Raw genomic sequence first — 21,379 nt, forward strand, 5'->3', positions numbered from 1 at the left:
CTTTTGTGGGTACAACAACAACTTAGAAAAAAATTAGTTGTGTTGTCGCTGCTTCTACATCATACACTTCACAGTATTTCCATTCCATCCATGACATGTTCTCCCAGGTGTCTTATTGCCTTGAGTAACCCCATTAGCTGTTCTCAGAACAACTCAATATAAAAAGAGAGAAAACTTCAGGTCATCTCTAAGGAACAAAAGAAGAATTTAACATTCATTTTGAGTATTAGCTGCTGAATGTTGCAACCATGGAATTCAAACTTGGCATTTATTTTTTCCCCAAATGCCAGGAAATATAGTATTTTTGTTATGGAAATTGTTGTTTTTCTGCATCCATGTTTTAACTATGGATCTTTTGCTATGTCTGCCTCTTTGCTACCTGCCTCCCTATTTCTTTCCTCTCCTCAAAGAAATTTGAGGGGATGGTCATACTGGCTATGTGATCTGTTGCAGGGAACAGGGCAGTAGGGATGCCTTCACTATATATTTTTCTTTCTAACAATTGCTTCATAAGAGTTCACTTGTCTGTCTGGCCATCACTCCAGCAGGACGACTCTTAAGCTATGTGTTCATACTAGCTAGCCAGTGTTTAAAATGGAGAGACAATAACTTATAATAAGAGTCTCTTACCAAGACTCTTTTGGGGTAAGAAACTTGAAAAGCATTCAAACAAGAACTCACAAGTTTACAAAATCAAATGTCTTGCATGTCTGTCCAGTTATTGTAGAAGGAGAATCATCCAAGCACTATGCTGTACAAAGCTGCAAATATTGGACTCTTCTGGAGCTTCAGTAAAAGCTTACTGTGTCCAGGGTTTTGAATATGAGAGCTACATCTGCAGAGTAGATCTTTGCATGTGCTAAAGTCATAGCATTTTCTGGTTTCTGCGATGCTACTTCAAATCATAACACAACTATAAATATTCAGGAAAGGATGTTCTGAAGAGTATGGAAAAGCCTGAACTTTTCAAAATAACTGGATGAATATATTGATATCATATTATTCAGACATTAAAACCTATTATATATTATTAATATCATATTATTCAGACAGAAAACCTGAGTTATCTTTCTGACAGCAAAGAGGCTCCAGGCAGGAGGGTGCATGCTAAGGCCACACCAGTAGCTGGAAATTACAGGTGGAATGACTGGAACTATTAAACCAACCACGCTGATGTCAGTCCTAGACAGAAGGATGAAAATCAGAATGGTGATAGGGATTTAATTATTCAAGATTTAGAAAATGGGAATGATGTGAGTAAACCAGGTTTTATGGCTTGTGTGTCTTGTAATATAAACCTTCATTAAAGCAATTGTTTACACACCACATAAAATGCTTTTTGTAAAGCACTGAAATGCATGCTATTTTGATTAGAAGTCAATGCTATCTGATATTGATTAAATGTAAAATAAATAGATTTAGCCACTTGGTAGTTGGTATGTATCAAATAAGATTTGATAAACCATGATTAGATAAGCCATGGAAGATTTGTCATTGGATAGAAGTATTTCAAATGGGATTTTGAAGCGATCAGTTGCAGGTCAGTTCTATTAAATTCTCTTTTATAAATTACTGGAAAAGTAAATATAAAAGCAATGCTAATAAAGTTTATGGATGATATAAAGTGTGATAAAATATTGCAAGTAGAGGAGCCAAGCTGAGCAAACTGGTAGGACATAAGCACAAGCTGAGTTTAGATGTCAGGGTTTCTGCCCGTAGTGAGTCTACCATGAGAAGGTGCATATGCTGGGGATGCAGACCTGCTCCTGTGCCATGTGTCCCTCTTCCTTGGCATGCTAATTTGTCTGAGCAGGAGGATATGCTGGCACTGCTGCTGGGGTCTGAGTCCATATCCTTCCATGGATAGTGCTACCTAACTGTGTCAGGTCTCCAATGAGTGTGTTTAGAAACCAGTAGAAGTGGGTCCATGAGCAAGGTGGCAGGGAGCAGTAGGTTTCAGAACCACACAGCAGAGTGTGAGTTCAATATATGGAGGTTTTAAATTAGCTCTTCTCTCTTAGTTGAAGTTCATCTACCAGCACAAACCCTCAAGAAAAAAGAACACAAACATTCCTATGATGTAAAATTCATTGTAGGACATTAAGTCTGCAGATACTGTAGTAGTTACACAAACTGAGGGGGCAGAAGAAAAGAACTTTAAGCTGAAGGTTGATACTTTATTTTACAAGAGTAATATAAGCTAAGGATTTAGTATTAAAAAATAAAATGTTTGTGATTGTAAAGGTCTATAACAGCCCCAATATCTTTTGTGTCTAGATATATAGCTACATGTATGTCTGCCTGTCCTTTTTCTGTTATACAGAAGGTGTCAAATTTTACAAAGAACAGAAGGAATTTCAGAGACTTCATGGTATAAGACCAGTTACTGTCTTGGGCATTTATTTACATTAACATAATACATACAGCAAACAGGAGGGGCCACAGGTTTTGTTCCCAGTACATCTTCTGTGTTAGCACCAGCATCTATACTGCTCCATGGTGAGGGTAAGGCAAGGTGCAGTTCTTTCTATAACAAATCCAACTAGATAAGGTATCCTTCAGCCTGAATGCTTCCCTGGCCCATCTCATTGGGAGGCCATTTGGGCTCTGGCTTTGGTGGCAGGTAAGCACAGGGGAGGTACTGTTTCTTTGTGGCAATATTGGATCAAGGCCTTGCAAAACATCACTAGCTATTACATTTGGTTTTGCAATTCCCTTTGTCATTGTCTTGGTTCACTGCTGTTCTGCTTCCTTGCATGTGGGACTTCCAGACCTTTGGGTTACTTACTCATCTGATCCTTTCTGGCACACCTTTTTCCTTTTGAAAATAGTTTTGTTTCCCTGGTGGAAAGTAGCTTCCAAGGGACAGAAGCTGTCCCAAAGGTTGTTAGGGACAGAGCAAAAGCTCTGCAGATAAAAATGGAGTGGTCTTTGCATCTGTTATATTCCCTCATAGAGTTACCCCAGCATAACACAGATATTCAAACAGAAATGGATTGTCTGTTTTTCTTTCAGGCTAGTTCCACATTTTTGGGTTCTTTTTGTCACATCTGGTAAATCATTCAGTCGACAGGACAGGAGTGAGAAACGGATTGTTTGACTCCCCAGAGCAAATGTCATCCAAGGGAATTAATATATGGTGCACAGCATGAAGGTATCAGATGAAAACTTCCAAACCACGTGAAAAAATATCAACTTAATTTAAATATACATTTCAAGAGATGGTTATGAGGAAAGCCTGACTAACACTACAGTTGACCTCTTATGCACAAGAAGGTTTGCAATTCACATTTGGTAAAAGGTTTAATTCAGCACTGTAACACCCGTTCCTGGTGCTGTTGCCCTGCAAAAATGACAAGGGAAATACTGACAGAAGCAAAACCAGGAGCTGGCAGCAATGAGGTTCTGAAAAAGTGAGCAAGAAGCCTATACTCCAAGTGAAATGGGGCACATGGTCTGTGGGGAGAGAGGCACTGCTATGAGGCCAGGGAAAATCCTGTGACCATCTTAGAGCCTGAGATTCATTATAAGTACATAAAGAATTCTCTTGGAAAAACAAATGAAACATTTAAAAAAATGTAGTCATTTTGCTTGCCAAACAGGTTTAAAGACCTCTGACTAACATTACCTGAGGGATAGAGGGTGAGAAGCTGCAGTGGGAGTGGACCATACCTCCCTTGCATCATGAAGATTGAAATAGCTTTTTCCAGTGGCTTCTAAGCAACAGTGGCTATCATGCCCCATTATGTGCAGTGTGCTGAAGTGACTCATGCACTTTCTGATCAAATGCAGTGTTTCTCCTCTTGTGTATTAGGATAGATAGCTTTTTCTATTGCTTGTGCTTGACTTCCATGCCCCTCTGTCACTTCACAAGCATTATTGGTGTTCTCGTTTATGCAAAGATATTTTTCCAACATCTAGTCTACAGTGAACCACTCAGGAATTGCATTATATTTGTCATCTAGCCCTATAGTCCTGCCATAAAATTCAACCAGAGCATGGAGATATGTGTAGTACATTTTAAATTCTATAAAGTCTTCCATATGTAAAATGAATTAAACTCTAATATTGTGGCTCAGGCTATTGTACTGGTGGGAGACCCAGATTCTGCAATTGCATTCTACAGTAACATTGCTGCGTTTTGGAGAGACATGTAGGATGCTGTATTATATACCTTATATGTGTTTGAAGCTATGACTTTTGAAGTACTGGCACAATTCAAAAAAATATGATATTTCAAAAATGGAGTGGGGGAACATATGTATTGAAGTCAAAAGGATGACAGCTCCTCACTTTATCACAGCAAGCATAACTAGCTAGCCTAGGTGCAGATACAAGGTCAACAGGACCTTATCAAACTCAACGTGGATTGCAGAATCCACCAAAAAAGTCTTATAACTAGACAGCTTGCCTTTCTGCTGCTTACTGCACAACTTCCACACCTGAGCTGGATTGGATAAAGGTAGACATCCTCAATAGAGCACATCTGCTTAACGTGTACCTAATGTGTGGTCCTGCAGGGCTAGAACTGTACTACCTCAAACACCAGCCAGGAGAAAAAAAATGAATCATAGTCCAGAGACCAGTAGCTGGTGCCAAAGATCAGCCTGCTCTAATTAGATCCTTGACTTGGTCTGTAATTCTAAGACACAGAAATGATGCTTCTGCACTTGCATGTAACTCAAAATATTTTTTCTTTATTCTGCTGTGGACAGGTTTTACTTGCATGATAGTTACTGAATCATTCATCCTAGCTGCTTGTGCCTTGTCAGGAAACAACTTCAGAAATGTTCATTCACTTTCTGAGAGAAAAGGTTTGTTAGAAAGAGCTGATGCTTCTCTTTTCTTCTCCCACCACTCAATAACATGCTTTGTTGCTGTCACAGAACTGCTCCAAATATTTTTGGAAGAAAATATGAAGAAATATTTCCCCTCTCTTCAACCACCCCTCCCCCCCCATTTTTTTTTTTAATTCAAAATTGATATTGGAATAGATTTTCAATGGTACAAATTATGTGCAGGCCTGTCTGCCTCTTTTATTTTTATGCTATGTTTTCAATTTTGTTCTTAGTGCATTATCCACTCAAATCCTTACATGTTAGTCTGTGCATTTAATAGCACAACTTATGGGAAAAATAACATGAATTTAGAAAATGCAAGTCCTTTATTTGTAATCAAAAAGTAGCTGTTTTTTCACTGGTCTGTGATAGATTATGAAATCTTTTCTCTGCATCTTTCTCTTCCAATCAATTAGCCTTTTTAAGAAGAGACCAAAAAGATAACCATGACCCTGTATTTAGTCTGAAACCGCAATAACTACAACTCTTCACTTCCTTGTAGAGAGTGATCTTTATTATGTAAAAAGCAAACAAACAAAAAAGTAATTACGTAATATTCTTCTTCCCTCTTTTTCTTTTATGCAAACTTCTGTATAATAAAGAGAAAAAGATAAAACAGGTATTATAAAATCTGGAGTCTTTTTGCCAAGAACTCAGTGCAGCTTAATGAATTGAGCAATGATGCTTTATTTTTGCATATATATTAGAATATGACTCCAATGTAAGACAGAAGTAATCTGGTGCTCAAATGACCTTTCCTTTTCAATATGAAAATGGAAAATGCATTTCAATATGAAAATGCAATGCATCATATAGAAATACAGTAGGTGAGATGATTTTTTTTTTTTTTTCCCTGCCTAATTTTAATCCTTGGAAAGCCTTTACCAGCATATTCTGGTTATAGATTTGGTAGATAAATCTGAAATTTCCACATTCTACACCTTATTCAGCACAGTGCTGGTTATTCCGTAGACCTTTCAAATCTGATAAAACACAAGGCTGTGTCTGGGGTTCCAAAAAAAAACCCTTAGAGAAATGTGTATGTCTGATCATAGAAAAGATGCATTCTCACACGCAAGGCCATGCAGTTGAAACTCTTCAATGAGATTAGCCACATATAACACAAATTCTTTAGAGACCCATGGCTGATCTAGCAAGCACTGCTGCCTTAGGAGCAGCAAATATCTGCTGCTTGCCAACAGATTCCTTCTCAGAAGTGTGCATGAAGGGCTTAGCATGGATGCAGACTTGATAGGTCTGTATTGCCTACCTAGCAGATGACTTTTTCATTTGATAAGAGATTCTATCCTGAGCCTGGTAAACATTTTGCAATAACATTTTTATTTCAGTAGAAAGTTTGTTTTTGTTTGTTTTATTTTTTTATTATTATTATTTTCTGAGAAATAGACACATTTCCAGTGAAGGAAAAAAGCATCATCCCTGAGTGTCTCTTACATTCACATCATGCCAGACAAAAATCCTTTATACTCTATAACCATATCAGCTTTCGGTAGTTACCATGTCTCACAGATGGGCTTTACGTTATGGCCAGCTGGTCCATGGGGTAAGGCTTATTGCAAATAAAACAGGAAATGAATGTCCCACTGTAAAGGGACTCAACAGAAGAAGACCCAGTTTCTCAGAGAAGCAGCTGGAGAGCTGGGAAATCCCCAAAGTGGGGATATCCACATCTCTCCTCCTGGGCAGGTGTTCCCAGCACAAACAAGCCTGTCTCTATAACTGGCAGGGGGGCTGTAATGACACTCAGCAGAGAAACCAGGTGGTGAACGGCCAAGGGGTCTGCATCCCCCATGCCCCCCAGCAGCCAGGCTGGCATGTTCTCTTGTAGAGAGATAGGTTTGGCACTTTCATTAGCTACAGAAAAATAAAAATCTTTCTTCTCCTGTCTGGTTTTCAAGTATTTCTTGTGATTAGGATCTTTTAGGATTTAGAACCTGTATTCTGGTCCAGGAAGCTGGTGTATACATTACAAGTATGAAGGGAATAACATGGCAAACTCAATAAAATGCTCTTTTGCATTTTCAGCATCCTATGTGCTTTACTGGATCTGTCAGTCTCTCCAGCAGGAAACATAGCTGTAACTCAGGAAGGGTTTCAATTATCTTCTTGTTTGCTGGAAATAAAAAGAAACCTCAATCTGACATGTCTCTTAAGAAGAATCCCAAGGGATACATACTTCATACCACAGAAACCAGAAAGAAAATAAATAAGTAAATTAAGAGAAGAATTCCTAATCAGCTCCAAAGGCTTCACTGGCCAAACCAAAGTGGAACAGAACATTAATAGCTTTGTTATCTATTTGCTAGCGTTTTACTGCCAGTGATGTCTTAAAACCTTAGTATCACACATGCTGGGGCATCTTACTGTTATGCTAATGAGCTGGCTTGGCATATCTTCAGGGGCTCAAGAAGGAAAAGAAAACAGAAACCGCTACATTTAGAAACAGCTAGTAAATACATGTACAAACCATTGCAAAAACCCATGGGCTTCAGAGGACTGTGAAGTGTGGATGGTATACAGAGGTCACTGTTCAACACCTGAACAGTCTCCCCTGGCTTTCAACAGAAGTACATCCCACTGGCTGTCACAGTTACTCGAGTAACTAAAGAATAGAGGGCTGTATGTATATATAGCACTCTCCTTTTCCCTGCATGTTATAACCACCATCCTCTGAAAGTAGAGAACGGAGTTCTGCCTTCTCCCAGCCTTCCTGAAGGCATTGCCCACAGTTAAACCTTGACCTTAAGCATTCCTAAAAAACAGTCCTGTTAGTTCAATACTATGAGAGCAAATATGACACAATGGGTTTATCCAGCAACTATTTAATATGTACAGAAGCCTTTTTAAGCAGATGAATATTGGAAACAGTATTCAGGATATTCCAAATAACTTTGAAGGTAAGCCACTGAACAGTCTGTTGCCCTTGTGCAGACAGACTTTCCTCATTGATGTGAGCAGCAAAATTCGGACCCTGATTTCTTCATTCATAGGTGGTTTTTGTTTGTTTGTTTGTTTTTTTTGTTTTGTTTTCCAGCTGTACAGGAAGCTATAATGTATATTGGGCTTGATGTGCCACCTGAACGCTTCAGAGGTGAACCAAATGTCAGCAGTATCACTTTTCCAAAAGGCTCTGTAACCTGTCAACAAACAAACATTTGGGGTTACCCCAGCTACCAGCACTCCAGCCTGACCTTAGTGGTTGATTGATTGTTCCTGTTGCTGGTCGTACAGAAATACATTGTGGATATCTAATAAGATAAAGGTGTGGAACTCTTGTATCAATAAGCAACTTAAGCCTGTACACATATCCCCACCTAGCTATGCTTGCATTTTCTTCTATAGACACAAATATTTTGAAGGGATAGGTTCCTAGCAGATTCCTCTGATGTAACTTGCCAGCAGCAGTATCTGTGGTTTAATTCTCTTGTTTAGCTTCTGAGGTATTTAATGGTAACACCTAATAATTGCCAAGCGCTGCATTTAGGTATTTCTAGGATCTTGCTGAGTTGTCCAGCCTGGCACGTTGTGTGTGATGCTTTGCCTCCTAGTCTTGTTGTTTCTTTCCCTTCCTTGGTGGTTTGGAAACAGAAGCAGAAATACAAGAAGTGGTGCACACTTTCTGAAAGAAAATAAAGATGCTGCAAAAGTAACCATTAAGCCTTCAGCTCAAGGAGCTCTCAAATGTGGAAGGAGAGTCAGTGGGGTTGCTCAGGAGAAAGCAATGCAATGGGCCATCTATGTACTACACGTTGCTTTCAAAGCTAGTAACAGTGGAGGTATACTGCGAAACTACTTGAAGAGGAGAAGGAAATTCGGAATTCCTTCTCAGGAGTCTGGGAAATGTTACAGACCCGGAGCACAGTTAACTCTGATGCAAAATTTACTCATGGTCTGGATGCAGACCGGCACCTGTTGTTTTTGAAGAATCCTGACACATTTTCAAATGTAGCTGAGTGAGTTGGAGTCCTGCTGATTTTTAGTGTTCAGAAATCTGCTGTGAATTTTGTTGGACGTAGTCAAGTGTTCAAAGTTGAGTTGGATGAGGCTTTAGCAACCTGATCTAGTGAAAAATGTCACTGCCTATGGCAGGGGAGCTAAACGTCGCTTCCAACTCAGACACCCTTTTATGATTCTATGACTGTATACACTTGCTCAAGTAAAACTGCTTAGCATAATTGGAGATTTAAGGGAGATGGAGTGTATTTATACGAACTAGAACTCTGCTTGAACTAACTGTTAATAGTGCAGACCTTATGAAATATAATTATTTCTGCTATGTAAGTAATAGTGCTCAATAAATGTAGACAGCTAAAGATTTGTTTCCATGTTAGATTCAAAATACCATGTTTACAGTATTGGAGCATCATGAGACATTGAACTTGGATTGTTGATTTGCTGGGAAAAACACATTATTTCTTCATTCCTGAAAGACATCTGATGGTAGCATTTTATACATAAATGTGCCCTTTAGGTACTGATCTAGCATGTTTCTGCTTAGCTAGTTAGAGATTATGAAGTCATAGCATCCTCTATTGCTGCCCTTCCTATTTCAGACTTTTGGCACAGTATAAATGAAGAACTTCCTCCTTTTTTTTTTTTTTTTTTTTTTTTTTTCAAGTGCAAGTTGTCTTCAAGCACCTGCCTTCCAAATGGGAGGAGACAGGTCTTTGAAATATGTCTTCTACTTGCATGTCTCTTACCATTAAAGAAGGGCATATTTTAGTCGTTGTCATTGTGTGGTCTGTTAACTGAATATTTCATCTTCTTCAACAGCATAAGTACTTATTTCATGCAAAATGTAATCAATATTTAATATTTTTTATGTAAATACTGATGCTTCATTTTGGGGTATTTTTCAAGTAATAGAATTTCCTGTTGGATTTTTTTAAATCAATTTTGATGCCAAAGCATGCAGAAAACTTATATTTGGCTGCAGAAAGCTTATATTTGGCCACAGAGAGTTGAAGGAAATAGGACTTCTTTTATTATTATTATTATTATTTTTCAGGGATTAAAAGTTTCCTTCACTTTTTGGCTCTGCTCACAGCAATTTCTAAGCATTTTACGTTATTCAGACACCTTCAGACTATAAAAACTGCATACCTCTTTAAAACTCTTCTGTTTTCCCAAATCCATGAGCTCCCAAAGTTTAAAAAAAAAAAAAAAAAAAAAAAAGTTTTTTTTTTTAATTTTTTATTTGGTACATTTCTAACACAGTTTTAAACTGAAAACTCCTTTGGTGAAAAGAAAATGGAACTACTGTCAGTTTTTAGAGATGGCTGCTAATTTTTGCAAATTCATGAAAATATGTGTTGCAGCATTTTCCATAAGAGATTGAACATTTTTGTCCAATTCTTCCTTCAATTACGCCCTCTATATTACTGAGAAAGAGTAATGAGAGGTGTTCAAGCAACAAAGGAAAAATAGAAGAAATAAATGTTGTTGCCTGAATAATGAAACCCCAAGGACAGTGAATACATTTTCCTACCTATAGATCAGATTACAGGCAGAAGAGTTTTCTCAACAGTTAGATTTAATTAAACCTCTTTTATAAATTTTTCATGAATTGAGCATTTATTTCTGTCTCTGTGATTAACATGTATTATACCATATGTTTGTGTAATATTCTGGAAAGGGTTGTTTTTTTTTATTTGTTTGTTGGTTTTTTATTTTCATTTGAGTAGTTCTAATTCTTTTTTAAATGAATATAATGTGGAGCTGAATTACTATCACAGGTATGCTGGTTTTCTACTTCTTAGATAAGAGCACAGTGTGGTTCTTGAGGGACTACTTGGAAAGAAAGGGAGAAGAGAAAGGGAAAGGGAAGAGAAAGGAGGAAATAATTATTTAGAATTTATTTAGAATAGTTCAGTTGGAAGGGACCTAGAAATACTGTCAAGTCCAATTGCCTGACCCCTTCAGGACTAACCAAAAGCATGAGGGCATTGTCCAAATGCCTCTTGAACACTGACAGGCATGGGGCATCAGCCACCTCTCTAGGAAACCTGTTCCAGTGTTTGCACACCCTCATGGTAAAGAAATTTCTCCTAATGAGAAATTTCTCCTAATGCTCCCCTGGTGCAGCTTTGTGCTGTTCCTGTGCCCTGCCGTTGCTTCCCCAGGAGCAGAGGCCAGCACCTCCCTCTGTACTTCCCCTCCTCAGGAGGCTGCAGAGAGCAGTGAGGTCAGCTCTGGGCCTCCTCTCCTCTAGACTGTGAAGCCCAACTGTCTTCAGTCTCTCCTCACAGCTCATGTCTTCCAGCCCTTCCACAGGAAAGGGAAGGGAAGTGGAAGGCTCAAATGGATAAGAAAGGTCATAACATTCCTGTAAGACAATAAAGAAACAGAAAAAGGCCAAAAAATAAGATAACCAACTAATGTCTCCATAGCAAGTATTTACAAATACGCATATATTTAGGCAAAATAACCAAGTGACCAAACATTCTTCTCAAAGGTATTTTGCCTGTAACAGCATCTCCTGATGGCTCAAGGGGTCCTGACAGTGAAGCTCACTGGTTACAGGTACAGGTTATATGGTAATTGGGTTCTGTTTTTCCAGGAACAGAAGTGCTACTTTCCTACTGTTTGACCACTTTACTCTTAATTCATGGTCCAGCCAAGGGTATGGAGGAGTTTGTTCTCTGCTGAATGACATCAGCATACCTTAATGATGAGGACAAATGAATTTCTTGCAGTAGTTACTAAGATGATGCCCAATCCTATGGAAAAAAAAAAAAAAAAAAAAAAAAATGGGACTCGGTTGGTAGTGTGTCTGAGCCAGTGACCAATGTCCATTTTGCAGTCCCTGGGGAAAATATAGACACTTAAAGGGCATAATTTCTAAAGCAGATACCCAAAACAGCTCAGCTGAACTGAGTCCTTGAAGTCCTTATTTTTCTCCATTGAATACAGCATCCATCTACAGTGTTTAGCTCAGAAGTGGAGATAGCTGTATTGTGGATATGTAGAATCTGTTATTTTTCTTCCTATCTCAGGTGTCTGATTTACAGGAGACACTGCAGTGGGGCAAGGTGGTATCCATGAATATGGAGCTGATTATTCTTCTACTTGAAACATAAGTATCTGAGGGTTGAATTGATAAGTGAGCTTAGACTTAATATTCCCCCACAAAATATTATACCACGTGTTAAATGCTGCCTGAGATAGCAGAGAGTTTGGCAGAGGAATGTTTTCCCCTTGCTTTAGGGCTGTGAGTAGGTCTGCAGATCCCACATGGGAAGTCCACAAGAGCAGCAGCTGCAGCAACAGAAAGCAGAATGGTGGTGAAAAGGCCTGGCATGGTAAAATATCCATCCTATTGTTTCCTGCAAATCTCCTGAAGTTGTCATTTCACTACATTTAAAAACTACATCAGAGGAATATTTATGGGTAACTGTCGCAAAATCCTGTTGCAAAATCCTGTCGCAAAATCCTTGGGAAGAATGCTCAAATACCACTCAACAGCTAGCCTTGGGTTGCAGGTGGCAATGGAAGAATGGGAGAGATTAATTTCCTTTAGAGTGGATGGAAATGATCTGGTGTTATCTACTGTATCCTGGTCTTAAGCTAGAATCTTTCCCATACTGTTAAAATAATTTTCAGACATTTAGGGAGGAGAAACTATATGAATATTTCTGACCACTCTCTATGATACGAAGTAAGTTAAAATAAGATGAAATTAAGCTATTTACATAGTTAGGGAATCTAAAAATGCCTAAATCTTTTAGGACTTGGACTTACCTACAATTGCAAGCCACATTTTATAAAGATATTTTTCTATAAAGTGCTAAAAAAAGAATCAGGAGTATAGGCTGAAAGAAGTTATCCACTCCAGCCTCTTACATATTTTACAGGTTTATCTGCTGCACTATTTTGAGTATATTATCTAATCTCCCTTTAAGTATTTCCTCTTGTGATATATCAGGGGTTTCCCTTGGCAGACTACTCCATTGATGAATAACTCTTATTTGGAGGTTTGTCCTCACATCTAATTTAAATTTGTTATGTTTCAGGTGAACATTCTCCATGGTCTACCATGAACAATTCTCCCTATTTCATCTTTTTTTCTTTTTTTTTTTTTTTTTTTTTTTTTTCCCCCTCTAAAATCTCCCTAAACCTTCCAACTTCTTTTATTTTTATTTATTTATTTATTTGTTTAAACTAGATGTCCTTTGCATCCATGTATCTTCCAGCTTTCTTAATGCACTTCTTCTTTGATGCAGTCTCATCTTCACAATGTGAAGGTCAAAGAATATTCTAAGTGAAGCCTCAGCTGTTATGCGAATGCATAAGTAATTACCTCCCTATTCTTAAATACAGTTCTTTTAATATGTGTTTTTTTTTATATACCAGTAGTATTTCTGATTTTCATTTGTATGGACACAAAGTCTAAAATTGCATTATAACTAGTTGTTTTCCATAAGTTTTGGAACAAAATCAATTTATTGTGTACAGTAAGTAGTGACTGGGACAGAACGCTTTTTATTAGAAACATTTGTTTTCACAATACATGCATTCCTGTTTAAGTCCTGCAAAATGATTTCCTCCCCTTCCCTGATCTGGGAACACCATAACTGTTGATCAGTCCTTCAGCTTTTCCACATAACAAGGACTTATAAAGAAAAAATCCCACATTTTCCTTTTAATAGGCAGAACTCCCAGAATGTAAAACTTTGCCTGTCCTTTCCCTAAGTTTTGATGTCTTTATGCATACAGTGAGGCATACATGTCTTTATGCATACAGTGAGGCTCAGAGTGTTTTTGCCTGAAGGTGGACTATATAAAACTAAGGATCAAGCTAAATCTTATGTTCTACCAAGGAATAGTGTTGTTTCAGTCAAAGTAATCTGCATACTATCCATTTTAATAAATATTTTCTTATTTATATAACTTATTTTCATATGCTCTTTGGCCAGCAGCCACCTCTCCTGATTTACGGAACCTAACTGAAGTGTTTAAGCCAGGTATAGTCACTCCTCTGTGGTCAGTCCAGAGAGACGCACCTCTGTGTGTGGCAAATGTGGGATAAGGCAAACCACTTATCTACGGTATGAGACACAGTACTGTTTCTCTTCCAGAAAATGCAGAAGAGCTTAGGCTGAGTGGGTTCTAATTTTTAGTACTTTCCCAGTCAGGGAAAAGGAACTCACTGGGAAGAAATACAGTTGCCAAACTGACTCTTTCAGAAGTGCTAGGGAAGGTGTGTCAACAAACTGTTTTATGCTGCCTCCTCAGCAAACAAGGGAACACAGTCCTGCTCCGCCTCTTCAGCCACCCCTCCTCTGGATCACCTCTCTTGACTCATTTAGGATTTTCCAGTTTGGCCATTTTTTTTCCATCTTCTGCAGAAATGCATGGAATGCAATATAAAAAGTCAACTAACAATGGCTGTTTCATTTACAGCGTCACTCTTCTCCTCCATGTAACTCAAGATCACGTTACTGATTTAGCTAATCTGATGGTCACATCAAATACTAACAACCATTTCTAGTAGCCCCATCATTAACACAGCATGCTGAATATAGAAGGTGATGTAGTTAAAGACATCTTGAAAGGACTTTAAAACAAAGCTTAAGGCACAGCTGTTCAGCATTAAGCATCACAGTGCTTATAATCCTTAATGTTGATGTTGACATGAAGGCAGTTTCTGCAGTCTGGAGTCCTATGGCACTAAAAACTAAGTGTTTTCAAAATGCCCTTCTTAGTACAGGCATTCTGAGTATCCTTTCCCTGGATTCTAAGGAGTTTCCACAGTTCTGAAAGCCTATTTAATTGTCTGATTTATTTTCCAAATGCCATTTTAATCCATCTCTAATCTTCATTAATAGCAACATTGTAAATATTTCATTAACTTTTCCAGATAAGGTATTTAAACTCTTCTGGACCAATTAGCTTTTTGCTGGATCTTGCACTAATTGCTTCACCTAATAGCACAACCTTGAGTTTTAAATGTATTTAATGGAAACATAAAACTCTTGTTTGGTGTAAGCATATTACTGAAACCTGAAGAACACATGGTGCAAGGTTAAAGATAGTAACTTGTTGTATTACATAGCTTTTAATGATGAATTTTGAAACAGTGACAGGGAAGAAAGCTCAATTTGTTTCCCAAGGGTAAAAATAATACCTTTAGACTTTAGCCTGTAACTTGTTTTGACATCTTTGTTCCTGTGTAAAGGTTAAGTAATATGGTCAAATTTTATAAGAAATGCTTTATTAGCGAAGTAACTTGCATTAAGGTTGTAAAATTGAACACCAGATCAGGAAATAATAAAAAGTAAAGGTTGTATCATAAAGTTAACTGATCCATACAGCTAGTGTTCCCCTGATAAGGTACATGCTCAGCTGCCTGCAGTACGTGCAATTGTGAGTTACTGCTTCTGAGTACCTTAACCTTTTAGTTTCTTCTTTCTTGTATATTTTCATTTATGGCCTGAATGTTGAGTTCTTAGGTTCTTAGGTTCTATAGGTTCTTAGATTAATTTTATTTTGCATTTTTTTGAAGAGAAGAGTAGCATAAATTGACAGAAAAGCATATCAAAACCCTGTGCCTTCTTTTATCTGAGCGTACAAATTACTTGCTATGTCTACAGCTCTTGGTTCCAAGTTTGTTGCTAGCATGTCTGCTAACAGGTACTGACATATTTTTGCCTGATGTATCTGTGCATTCCCAGTTATAGTCATGGAACTAATGGCTGACAGGTGTTATCAATGCTGTTTTAGACACAAATCCAAAATACAGCACTACCCAGGCCTCTATAATGACAGTTAAATCCATCCCAGCCAGACCCAGTAAATTTTCCATGCTTGCTCAGAGAAAGCTATACTCTACAGTAAAGCATCTTGTTTGTGGATTTTTCAGTTATTAAACCAAAGTCTGAGCACAATTCTCGTTAATACATCTGTGCAGACTACCACGTATCTTGCAATGCAAAGTTAGTAGTCTATGTGTATAGAAGATTTTAAAGCCAGTGCAGAAATAACACTTGTGGACTTGGTAATAACATATTCAGAGTTTTAGGTATTTAAGCTAACAGATCTTTTGATATGGAAAGAAATGCAGCATGCTACTGTATATCTCTGGGGCGATTTGCATGTTAAATGAAGGCAGTTAGAACTGAATCTACCTTATGTGTAAGGTATTTACTGTTGTCATTCTAGCAAAGTATGTTGCGTGATTTAAGGACTAGGTAATGAAGCTGAGATTAAACAATGAACTATTGAAGGAATGATCTTGTTGCACTCCAAGAGAACAGAGCATGCATTGTGGGATGCTCAATGATGCACATCTCTAAGGGAAACCGAAGATGTAAAGAGGCAGATACCAAGATGAGGTAAGAAATTTTGTCAATATTAAAGTGAAAGGAAGTGTTGCCATTGAATTGAAGGAATCAGAACTTCAAGAATGCATTAATAGCTTAATTCTGGAAACTGTGGTGCAACAATTTCTTGATGAAATTTGAGAGATCTCTATTACCCTACTTACCTGGCTAAATTTAGCCAGTTTATTGAGTTGCTCAAGTGTGGACAATTTCAGACTACAAAGAACTTAAGAAGGAAACATTGTCCTTGAGTAAGAATTCAGTAAAAGGAGACTAAATCTTCTGTGTTGCCACCCATAGCTTTTAATGGAGGAAAGAAAAAAAAAAAAAAAAAAAGTCAAGGCAGATATTTGGACATACATGGCAAGATTAGGGACTAGCATTGTTTGTTTAATAGGAAATTAATTTCTGGATGTATTGTACTTATCTATTCCATTCAATCAAAATTTGCTATGGAAATGTATACTGGATTTCCATTTCTGGTATAGCAATGTAAACAGTGACAGGACTGTGGATTTAACAAATGGGCAGAAATGGGAGAAGGAAAATCCATCAGTCTTTTAATAAGAAAGTATAAGAGGAAATATTTCTTATAAACTGTCTTTTGAGATAAAGAAAATATGGTTAGTGAGGCATGCAACTGGCAGTCATGAGGAACATAGCAGTACTCTGATCAGCCACAAGAATCTGTCTGGGACTGCTGGACAAAGGTCGTTGGGCTAACAAATAGTTACTATCTAAAAGGCAGGAACTAAACTAACCTTAGTAAACCATTTGTATAAATTGTGCACCGGAAATGAGCTAATGACACCCTGAATGAGAGCGATTATTTAAATGCTTATTTTTTGCCAAAAACAATATGGAACACTGTGACAAAGAAAATAACATATTGTCATAACTTGCATTCATTTCTACTGAATCTTTTAATGCCTAACATTAAAAATAATATATTTTAGATATCTGCTTAGAGATTTTCCAACATACCCAGACTGAATGTAGGCTCAGAACTACTAAAGCTCTTTCTGAAGAACAGGAGAGATTGGTTACAAGGTAATTAACATGATCTTGGCATCATTTGCAGATAATGCACGTGCGACAGCCAAGTAAATTAAAGTAATAAACCTAGGCTTATTACCCTTAGCTTCAGGAATTAACTGGATTGCTTTCATTTGAGAAAAAAAACATATTTTACTACATATTTTAAATAAATCAAAGGAATTCTCTCCTACACAGGTAGCATGTGTAGGACTTGAGGAAATTTCTCATGTTTTTACCAGTGCTCTGATGAAGTCATAGTTTGAGGGTCAGTAGCTAAAGCATGAGGATTCATGCCTGGCTATAAGACCCCAAATCCTATGACTGATTCACAACATGATGTTTGGGTCAGGAATGGAGGTGAAAGAGGATGTAAGGTGCAGAATATGACAGTTAGTTGATATTTTGGTTGGGAAAATAAAATAGTTGTACAGGCATTGAAGAAATGGTAGGAAAATCCTTAACTGAGGGAATGTTTTGTGGGCTCTGAGTTGGCTAACAAAAAGAGGGCTAACCTAAAGATAGATGTCAGCCTTACTTGAAGTAACAACTATTGAAGTAACAGCCCTTTTAATCTTCCTTTGTTGTTGCAGTTTTGGGAATCTGATGGATTTTAATTGCTTGCTTCATGTGAAAAACTGATACTCAGTCAGGAACTGGTCACAAGCTCACTGGTATTAAGGGAATACAAGGCTGTGCAGACCAGCTTTGCAGTAACTTGGCAAGGCTGACATACTCTTAAGCTGTGAAGCCACAAGTGAGTTACATGTCCTGAAAGAGTCCCATGAAGACCATTACACCATGCCCCTGGCCACATATGCCTGACTCCCTATACACTGTACAGAGAGACTATTTATATATATTTATTGAGTCTTACAGCTTTTATTGGTATTGTTTCTCATTTTTCTCCACTTATAAGCCAAGCTCCTGCAGTATCAAAAGGTTGAATGTTTATGCCTCAGGGGAAGAGAAAAATTATAATGAAAGAAGTATTGAAACCATTAGGAATGGCCATTAGGAATTGCTTTTCTGTGCAGTATATTATTTGATGATCTTTAAGACATATATTACATGGGGATAAGAAAAGTTCTAGTCCACTGGGTAATGGTAATTACCAGCTTTTGGGTGGTACTCTCTGGTTTCTAAATGTCTATAGGTCACCAGGAAGCAGAACTTGTATCTCTTATCTGTCTTGAGTTACAGGCAATACATCTGGAGGAAATACGAAAGAATTAAAAATATATATATATGTCTTGGAGTTCAATGTACTTTTTTGTTTTTTTAAACACTAGCCTTTCATAATTTGATCAAATCTTTTAACCCTTCTCATTGTCACTGATTTCTTGTTTTCATTTCATCCATCATTTGTTTTATTTGTTCTGTTGTTTTCTCTTCCTTTATGCTTTTTGTCATCTGTCTCCCCCTACATATTGTCAGCATTGTAGCTTCTAGAAGGAGGACCATAATAAATAGGTGAATCTTGACCGAATCGAATAAAGGTCAGGGAAGCATATTACATGATTTTCCCTGTGATTAATTAATTACATGTTGAAGTTCCTAAAACCATTGAGATTGTGCTTGCAGAAGGGGTTTAGTGAGTAGTGGGTGGGCAAGAGGAGTCAAGAATATCTGAAATACGTGTGTCACCACTCTGCAGAGTGCAGTGTATTATTGTTCTAGTTACCCAGTCTATCTCTGTATATTTTTTTGTTTAGGTAGGGGTGTGTCTTAATATATCACAATCACACCTCTCTGACAAAGACAAATCTATCACCAGAAGCTTAGCTATTACGTTGTATAGAAAAGGAAGTGGAAAACAGTAAAGGCTTTTCTTACACTGCTTTTTTCCATTGACAGCAGTATTGCAATCCTCATTTCCTAAGTTTTTCTCATACCATTTGATATACAGCAGTCTTTCTGCGAAAACTCTGATAGGATCAGAATTATTCTGGAGCTATCAGAGTGCGTGTGCTCATGTCTTTGTCACCTCATGTGCTTTCTTGGAGTGAAATTTAGGCTAAGGAGGGTATTCTGTAAAAATGTCAAGTGTTTTATGCAATACTGACATAACACTCAGTATCAGTAGAGCTATGAGAAATGCAATAGCTTGAGAGGTGTTAAACCGTGTTGCAACGTAACCCTTCTCCACTCTGAAGCCACTTCAGAGCTACGCCAGCAAACTTCAGGCGGACAGGCAGCCCCATTTGGTATCTGTGCAGTTAACCAAGCTAAGCTCGCTCCCGGTTAGCCTCTTTCACCAGGAATGCAATTAGCGTTCACCTATATAAGGAAACCTGCCCGGCAGCGCGGAGCTGGGGCTGGGGCAGGGGCGAGCGGCGGTGCGGGGCTGGACAGGGCACGGCACGGCGCGGAGCCGCGCAGCAACAGCAGCACAAGCAGCAGGAGCACAAGCAGCAGCAGCAGCAGGGCAGCCCAGCGCCCGGCTGGGAAGGACTATCCCGGATTTCTTCAACTTCAGGCCGAGGAGAAAACTGCCTGGGGGTTAAAAATGGAGAAGCAGGTATGGTGACTTGGAGCCTTGCGGCTGGAGGGTGGCGGGGTGAAGTGCAGGGAGGCGCGGGGCGCTGCTTGTGAGGCTTGGTCCTACAGCTGCTGCTCCGTCCTAAAATGGCTTGCGATTTTATAGGGGCTGGGAAGCAAAAGTGCGCTTCTTGTGTGCAGCAACATTTTAGCTTTTCTGGCTGTTCCATGTGCTTCTAATTCTCATACACCTTCTTTTTGCTCGAGAGATTATCAAACTTTCTTATCTTTGATGGAACACAGACATGAGCTGGGACTGGAAATAGGGCTGAGATGCTTAGCTTAACTCCTTGAATCTCTGCAAATGCAGAATTTTATGATCCTATTCTCTCTGGAGAAGAGGTCCTTGATTTTGTGGCTTAAAATGTGCACTTCGTACAAGGCGCTCTCTTCAGCATTCCCAGGGTTTTGGTGTACTTTATTTTGTTGTGTATGAGTGCAGCTCAGTCAGCATAGCTGGAATGCATTTGCAGGAATACAGGGAGTTCCTGCAGCAATAAAAATTTTTCAGTGAGTTAAAAAATAAGCTGCAGGTACTGTTTAAGAAGTGTAAGCAAAACTTGTTCTTCTACAACAGGGATTACCCCAGGTTCAAAACAAGCTTTTGTGTTGCTTAGGAAATATTTACATATTCTGATAACCTTTACAACAGCCTCTGTGTAAAATACTAACAGAGAGAGAGAGACAACAATCAGACAACAATCTGTTCCTTGTAGATTTTGGCCAGGACATAATGAACATTCAAGTTGAAAACTTACTTCCAACAGCTTTCTAGCTGGAAGAAAACTGTTGTGCTGTCCTTCAGGATGGTTGCTGTTAAGCACCAGCATGTTAATTGTGGAATTTTCTTCGATTTTTTTTGCAGTTGTGGTGTAAAAGATAGGAATGAAATAATACTTTGAGCTTTCTGAGAAGTGTCTTCTAAGAAAAACTGAAAAAAAAAAAAAATCAGAAACAGGTGGCATTTATTTTCAGAATGATTGCTTTTCTGACCTTTGCAATAGGTAGACATAAGCTTTACACTAATTTTCATTGTTAATCATATTTGTGTGGGCATGTGCATATGAATGCGCTAGTTATGGGAGTTATAAAGACATTTTTGCTGGGAGACAAAGTGGGAAAATAAAGTACAGTCCTATGCCTATGGGCTGAGAAGCTTTCAATGAAAATTATGTAGAAACCCTCTTCCTTCTAGATATTTCAAATTTTTATGAATGAATGCCTGCTTAGAGTTAGTAATATGATATTACCTGGTTAAAATTCATTGAGACTAACTGTCAGGATTAAAATTCACTTGTGTTGATATAGATCCTCATTCATTTATATGTAAGACTCCAAACTCCTGACTTTCAATGTTTCAAAGTATTAATGGCAATGACATAAAAATAACCATAACAGTTCAGCAGGGAATTTTATGGCAGCTTCAACATTGCAAAGAAGGTAGGTAGCATGTTCCTAAATGCGGCTTCAGCACTACAGCTAATGGGTTCATTACCATGAAACACCTTTGGTCTTTGTAGAAAACACCACAGCAGACAAAACAATGTAGGACTGGTGAACTAGAACTGTAGATTTGTTTAACTTCTCATCATGGTGGTTTCCAGTCCACTTTGCATATAACCT

The 21,379-nt window shown here is 38.2% G+C and overlaps 1 protein-coding gene across 1 annotated transcript in view; it reads left to right on the plus strand.

Moving 5' to 3' along the window:
* Window positions 1–19,527: 19,527 nt before the first annotated feature.
* MID1 (midline 1) overlaps window positions 19,528–21,379 on the plus strand; it is a 240,142-nt gene continuing 238,290 nt past the window's right edge. Inside the window, exon 1 of the mRNA XM_035341835.1 lies at window positions 19,528–19,736. The gene's annotated coding sequence lies outside the window, so the exon portion shown is untranslated. The remainder of the gene's footprint in view (window positions 19,737–21,379) is intronic.

The sequence above is a fragment of the Oxyura jamaicensis genome, chromosome 1, assembly GCF_011077185.1.
Source record: "Oxyura jamaicensis isolate SHBP4307 breed ruddy duck chromosome 1, BPBGC_Ojam_1.0, whole genome shotgun sequence".
NCBI lineage: Eukaryota > Metazoa > Chordata > Aves > Anseriformes > Anatidae > Oxyura > Oxyura jamaicensis.